The following is a 6,265-nucleotide window of genomic DNA, read 5'->3' on the forward strand; positions in this document are numbered from 1 at the left end:
AAAAAGCTGTGAAAATGTATTCATGGTTTCCTTCTTTGCTTACTTCCAATTATGCCTCCTCTTCTTTCCCTTCTTCCTTCTTTTCATATGAACTTTTTTACAATGAACACTAGACGTGGATATTGTTATTAGTGCTGGTGAGAGCGACTTCTTTTCATCTTTCAGAAACCGACAACCTCCCAAGCAAAAGAGTCAAACCATACTTCGGATGTTTTTATTTTCAGCTATGATGGAGTAAAAAGACAGGATTTACTCTTCTGCCTTAAGCAATGAGAATTTGTGAAGCTGAATGCTAAGATAGATTTAGGGAGCTGGAGAGAGATTACGAGTGGCTACTGGTGTGACAAATATGTTCATTGAGCCAGATGGGACAATCCTCTACACACAGCAAACAGCCAAGCTGGGAAACAACTGGAGCAGAGTAAGACATCAGATCTCAGAACCAACCAGGAACAGTCATACTCGCAATGGCTGGAGGTCTCACTGGGCGGAACTCTGAAGGTGTTCCAGACCAACTCAGTGGAGATAAATTCTCAGTGAACTCAAAGCAGTGCCAAGGAATGTAGCAGTGTTCCACAGCAATGACAGAATATAGGTTTTAAAACAACAAAATTCAGTACCAGTCACTCATAACCCAGACTCTCTAGCTTCCAGTCAACTACATGTTCAGCAGTGTTGTCTCATAGAAAATATTTAATATACTTGAAATACTAACAGAAAAGATTTGACAAAAGTAACAAGCTGCATACCAAAATTTCTAAACTACTACCAAAAGAGATTCAAGTCTATGTAGACTGGCAAAACAAAGTGTCCATAGATGAGAGCACCCAATGTTGCCAAGAAGTCAAGACAGCCTACACTGGTCTACAAAGTCAGGGTGTATCTATCAGAGCCACTGCTGGGTTCTGGATTGAAATGATCACAAAGTTTATATTCAATTTTAGGGGACACTGACTAATACTCATTCTAAAACAAACAAACAGAAATCAATAAAATTTAGAACAAAATAAGAAGAGACACAGCTCCAGAGTTTTATAGCTTTCTGTAGTTATAGTGATGAAAACAGTATAGCACTGGCCTAGAACAGACACTCCAGGCCCACACGTGGATCTGTCTGTAGGATTTCACAAATAGAATGATAATAGTTAAAAATCAAACAACAACAACAACAAATACCATTCAGTGAAGGCTTGGCTCTCGGCTCAGTGGGACTGTTAAGCGTGGTGTCTTCTGGGAGAGTTTTGGGTCCTAAGGGAAGAGTTCATGACTGACTTTCTTTCTTCTCTGCTTCCAGCAGGACCTGCTGTCTCACAGCAGCGCCACACAGAACCCCACCTGCTGTGGAATGCACACGAGCCATTTTAGAGCATGGGGGAAATGTGGTAAAATCCTTTAAAATCTTCCTGACGAGTAAATTCCTGGAAAGCAATTAATGTGGAAGGCTTTCAGGGACCAGAGGGAGTGGCAGATAGCTTGAATCCTGTTTCCTGAGTGGTCAGCCACGGACATCACTCCAAACCAGGTAGCAAAGAGTGTGCTTTTTACATCTCTGTTCTAGGAAGAACATTTGCACAACTTCTAGCAACATTCTTGGGTCAGTGGCCATGACCCTGAGGCAATGCTTAGCGCTACAGTGATCGTTTGACTCCACACGGTACTACAAAAAGTGAAGCAGTGAAAGCCCTGGGCCACACCAACAAGCACGTGACAAGAGAGACGCTTGCTCATACGACAGAGGCCTGCATCCCTTAGGCAGAGTACTGACCATGATTGGATGCGAATGGAAGAATGTCAACTAAGGATTGTGTCTATATAGAAAATCATTAGCCAAACACCACAGGGCTAATTAATGTCATTTGAAATACTTTCTGTGTATGTTGAATAGAGTGCCGCCATTATCATCTGGCCAAACGAAATGCCTGCCCATAAACAACATGGAGCTATTTAACAGGATAGCTAATTACATCTCGTCTCACAGCCCCAACTGATCCTAAGCAACAACTCCCTAAGCTGTGTTGTAGTGCAAGGTAGCCTAAGGCTCTGGGGCAGTTACTGAATCATGAGATTTTACTGTTAGAACTTGTTCGGTGTGTTTAAAAACCACCAAAATATTGAATGGAGTAAAGTTACTAGGGAGACCGCAGCTTGGAAAGAGGCAGAGGAGATCAAGATAGAGAGGGACACTTCAAAAGCCACGCTCGGGCTCACAGGCACCTGGCACGAAGCTAAGAATGCTGGGGGAATGGGAGGGAAAGTACCAAGCCCTGTGCTTTGCTCCAGGTCACCTGGTTCTATGCGGCACCCTTGTGGGTGGCCTGTGGCATCTATGGCTGGAGGCAGCTGCATGTGTTTCCATGGTCTTCAGGTGGCAGGTTCTCTTTTTACCAAGCACTTTGTATAAACTGTTCCCTTCAGCCTTCCTTCTTCACATACATTCTATAGGAGGTTTATTTTGGGCCCAAGGCGTGCTTCTCTCTGCATTTGATCTCAAAGCAAGCTCGTTGAAAAGAGGACCAGAGACCTAGACAAACCTTATGGACTTGTGTCATCCTTCTATGTATGCAAGAGACACATTCCAGGTCCCCCCATAGGCACCCAAGTTCTCACATGCTCCGCTGTGGCATTGCCATAGATCTGTACACATCCCAGTGTGTGTATTTTGAATTGTCTCTAGACAAGTTTTGATGATATTGCTGTGTCCATGCCAGGGAGACATTTGTTAATGCTGCATTGTGTTGGGGATAAAGACAAGGGGAAAGCCACTCATGCTCTGTGCAGAGGCATTTTCAGTAATCCCCCACCATGGGGGAGGGAGGTCAGTTAAACCCTAGTGTCCAGGTTGGCTTTTTACTGCTGTGATAAACACCATGACCAAAAGCAAATTGGGGAGAAAAGACTTCATCTTATGGCTTATCGTGCATCATCCAGCAAGGCCAGGGCAGGAACTTGAGACAGGGACCTGGAAGGACGTACGAACTAAAGCAGAGACCATAGAGGAATGCTACTTACTCTCTTGCCTCCACTGCTTGTTCATACAGCTCAGGACCACCTCCCACAACGAACTCCATCCCCCAACCCACGTCCACCTTTAATCAAGAGTCTTTCCTACAAACCAATCTAATGGAGGTAGTTTCTCAGCTGAGTGCTACTCCTCTACTAGTTTGTGTCAGGTTGACAAATACTAACTAGCACCCTGGATACAGCAGATGTCATGGATACAAAGGGCTGGCTGCAGTGATGGGACACTGGCCACCTTACTACCTTACTTCCTACCTACGATGTGTCAAAGTCCATCTCACTTTAAACCTAAAGGAGAAAATAATTTTGAATATTTTTCTTGATTTTTTTCCCCAAATGGGATATGGGAAAAAAGTACAACATTACTGGGTCATTATTGTTCGTTTTCAGAACAATGACAGAATCTGAAATCATATGGGAAATGGACTCTGGGTTGGAACCCAGAACCTTGTCCCTCCCACTTAGGCATGTGCTCTTACACTGAGCTACACCCTTGGCCTCATACCTTCATTTCTAAAAATAATGCCAATGTGTAATTGTGAGGATTAAAGTAACATGGAGACAAATGAGTACACACTTCATGTGCATCAAAGCGGAGTCATGCTAGGAATTGCCTGGAGTGGACATCTGTCTTAGGAGTTGCCAGGGATGCTCATAATGACTCACAAAGTCTTCAGTGTGCTCCTTGACATACAGTTTGTGTCACTGGTATGGTCTTGGCCAGCTGCTCTCCAATGTTTCCTCTAACTGGCTGCTCTCTGGACATACCATGAACCCCTCTGAGAACAAGCTTTTGCAGTGTATCAGGGCCAACACCACTTGGCTTTTGAGATGCTATCTATGTTTTCCAGCTACAGTGGTTTGTGACATGCCTGGGCCTGTCCCAGTCTATCCTATGGAGACTGTTTACCTGCCTTTTTAATGCTACATACATATTCAGGTAAGCAGCCTGACGATGAATGATGGCTGTAAGAAGCCATTTCCAACAGTAGGTTGGGGTCTTGGTGGATCTCATGATGCTCTTCTGTGGGGCTTCTGTAGACTTCAAGGACCAGTAAGCAGTTTTCACCCACATGGGGGTATGAGATGTGAGAGGTGTTTTCTTGCTTTGTTCTCTTACAACTTTTCAAATTATATGAATGTAATAAAAAGCATACATTATTAAAAATTTTAACTAGGTATTTCACATATGGAGCTGTGAAGAATTTCTTTTGGTGCCAAAATGTCATAAGGAAAAAAAGTATGAGCTTTGTGATTTGTGGACCTGCTATGTAGGCAATCTTTTTCAAAGTTGTATTTTTCAAGAGGTGTTGGAACATTTTTCTCCATAAGGATCACAGGTGGGAAACTCTTCATATACTGCTTCTACAAGTTGGAAATTTTCCTTGTTTGAGGATAATGCAGAAAACATTCAGTCCTCCATGTTTGGTTGCTTTATTTCTTCCTTTAGCCACATTGCAGAGAACTTTCTAGAAAAGAATTAAGAATATGCACCAAGAAACTCATCACCACAACTGAGCACACAATGGTGAGCAAGGTTATCTCTAAAATTGTACTCTATACATTTTTAATACTCAAAAAGAAACATCAATGTGTCTCATTTTCTAATTTGTTAGAGAACATGTCTGGTAACTGATTAAACAAGCTATAAAACACGGGGACCAAAGAGCCTCCAAGAACTTGAAAGACATATTACTTGGATAAGCAAGTAACTCATGAAAGTGATGCTATAGGAAAGAATTTCTGTACATCCTCCATGGCTTGGTCCAAGTGATGAGCCCTTTTCCAGTCCTTCTCAACAGACTTTATGACCTACGTCGCCTATTCCTCTCCTTAATTCATTAAACTGCATTAATTCAAACTAATTATCATTTAAGCCTTTGACTCTAAATTTCCTGGATGAAAATTTTGGAATCTCTGAGTCAGATGAACGTATTACATAAGTGCGCCCCAAGGATTCACAAGCAGAAAACACATCTTAGCGCTCAGTAATGCCAGGGGACATTCTTTTAGGGCATCATTCCTCCCTGATTATCATTTTATCTTCGCTCTTCAGTTGCAAGTCTTTCATGAAGAATTTGGGCAACGTTTTAATTTAAAAAAATTCCACCATGCTACTTACAAACATCATTTTAAAAAACCTTTTATTCAATGGTATACACATTCAAGTAACATTTGAAATTTTTAAAATATATGCTCAGAAGCATGTGAACCTGCTGCTCTTGGTTATTTACCTCACACACCCGGCTCATGGTCACGTGCCCTTCAGGAGCCTATTCCTGGAACCCCATTTGGCAGTTTACCCAACAGAGCAAAATTAAAATTTAGATCCTAGCCCCAAAATGTTATGTAACCAAAGCTTTGGTTTTTTGTGACCTTGAAGCGCTAGGTCAAGCCAAACAGCTTGAATGTAATTGTGTTTAACTGGAAACTCTGTGTCTGTACATTTTTAATGTCCCCAGATTGCCACATGAGACTCAGTCTTTAAATGGGATCCTTCTGAAGAGCAGATTTCTTTGGGAGACAGGATGAGGTAAATATGTAGAGACTAATATGACACATGACTGTTTTGCAGGATGACGCAACCATGCAGTTGTTTTGTGATTACCAAGCTCATGAAGAATGAACAATAGACATTGGATGCATTGGTTCATGCTGTAGCCGCTGTAATCAGGAAGCTGTGGGAGGAAGAACCCAAGTAGGAAGCCAATCTGGATACATAGGGATAGCCTGTCTAAGAAAACTAAAAAACTGTATTCTGAATACAACCCAATGGCTTAAAGTATCACTTATAAGGAAACTGTAAACTTGCAAAACACTTAGATTATTTTTCTAAGGTTCCAAAGTAAGTGTAATCGGTAAAGTTAAAAACTGTGGAGACAATTAAGAGCATGTATGAGTCAGATACTGGAAGCCTAGAAAGGATCAAAATTTAGATCAAACATGGGTTCTACTAAGGATATGCCCCCTAGCACTGTTTGGTCAAAGACCCACTAATATATCCACCAATAATAAAGAGAACCTGTTCAAGTGTGTGTGTGCTGGAATGACGCTCTTTGCTTTTCCATTTTTTCCTGTCCATTTGCCAGTACCATTCCTTCTTAGTATTTGTCGTGGTGGAATGATGTTCTGAGGACGTCTGAGGTTGGTACTATGAGAGTTATTTGTAATGCTCAACTTGACACAGTGAAGGGAGGGTCAATGTGGAAACTTCTGGGCTAGGATGGCCTATCAGGGGTGTTTGTGG

General features: G+C 42.0%; 1 long non-coding RNA gene across 1 annotated transcript; it reads left to right on the forward strand.

Annotated features, from left to right (window-relative positions):
• The first annotated feature begins 1,294 nt into the window (after window positions 1-1,294).
• LOC148000117 (uncharacterized) lies at window positions 1,295-6,056 on the forward strand. Its single transcript, XR_015641276.1, has 4 exons — window positions 1,295-1,382; window positions 1,559-4,358; window positions 4,469-4,546; window positions 5,594-6,056. It is a non-coding gene; the product is annotated as an uncharacterized LOC148000117 (long non-coding RNA).
• The last annotated feature ends 209 nt before the right edge of the window (window positions 6,057-6,265 follow it).

This window comes from Rattus norvegicus, chromosome 17 (assembly GCF_021556685.1).
Source record: "Rattus norvegicus strain SHRSP/BbbUtx chromosome 17, alternate assembly SHRSP_T2T, whole genome shotgun sequence".
In the NCBI taxonomy this organism is placed as follows: Eukaryota; Metazoa; Chordata; class Mammalia; order Rodentia; family Muridae; genus Rattus; species Rattus norvegicus.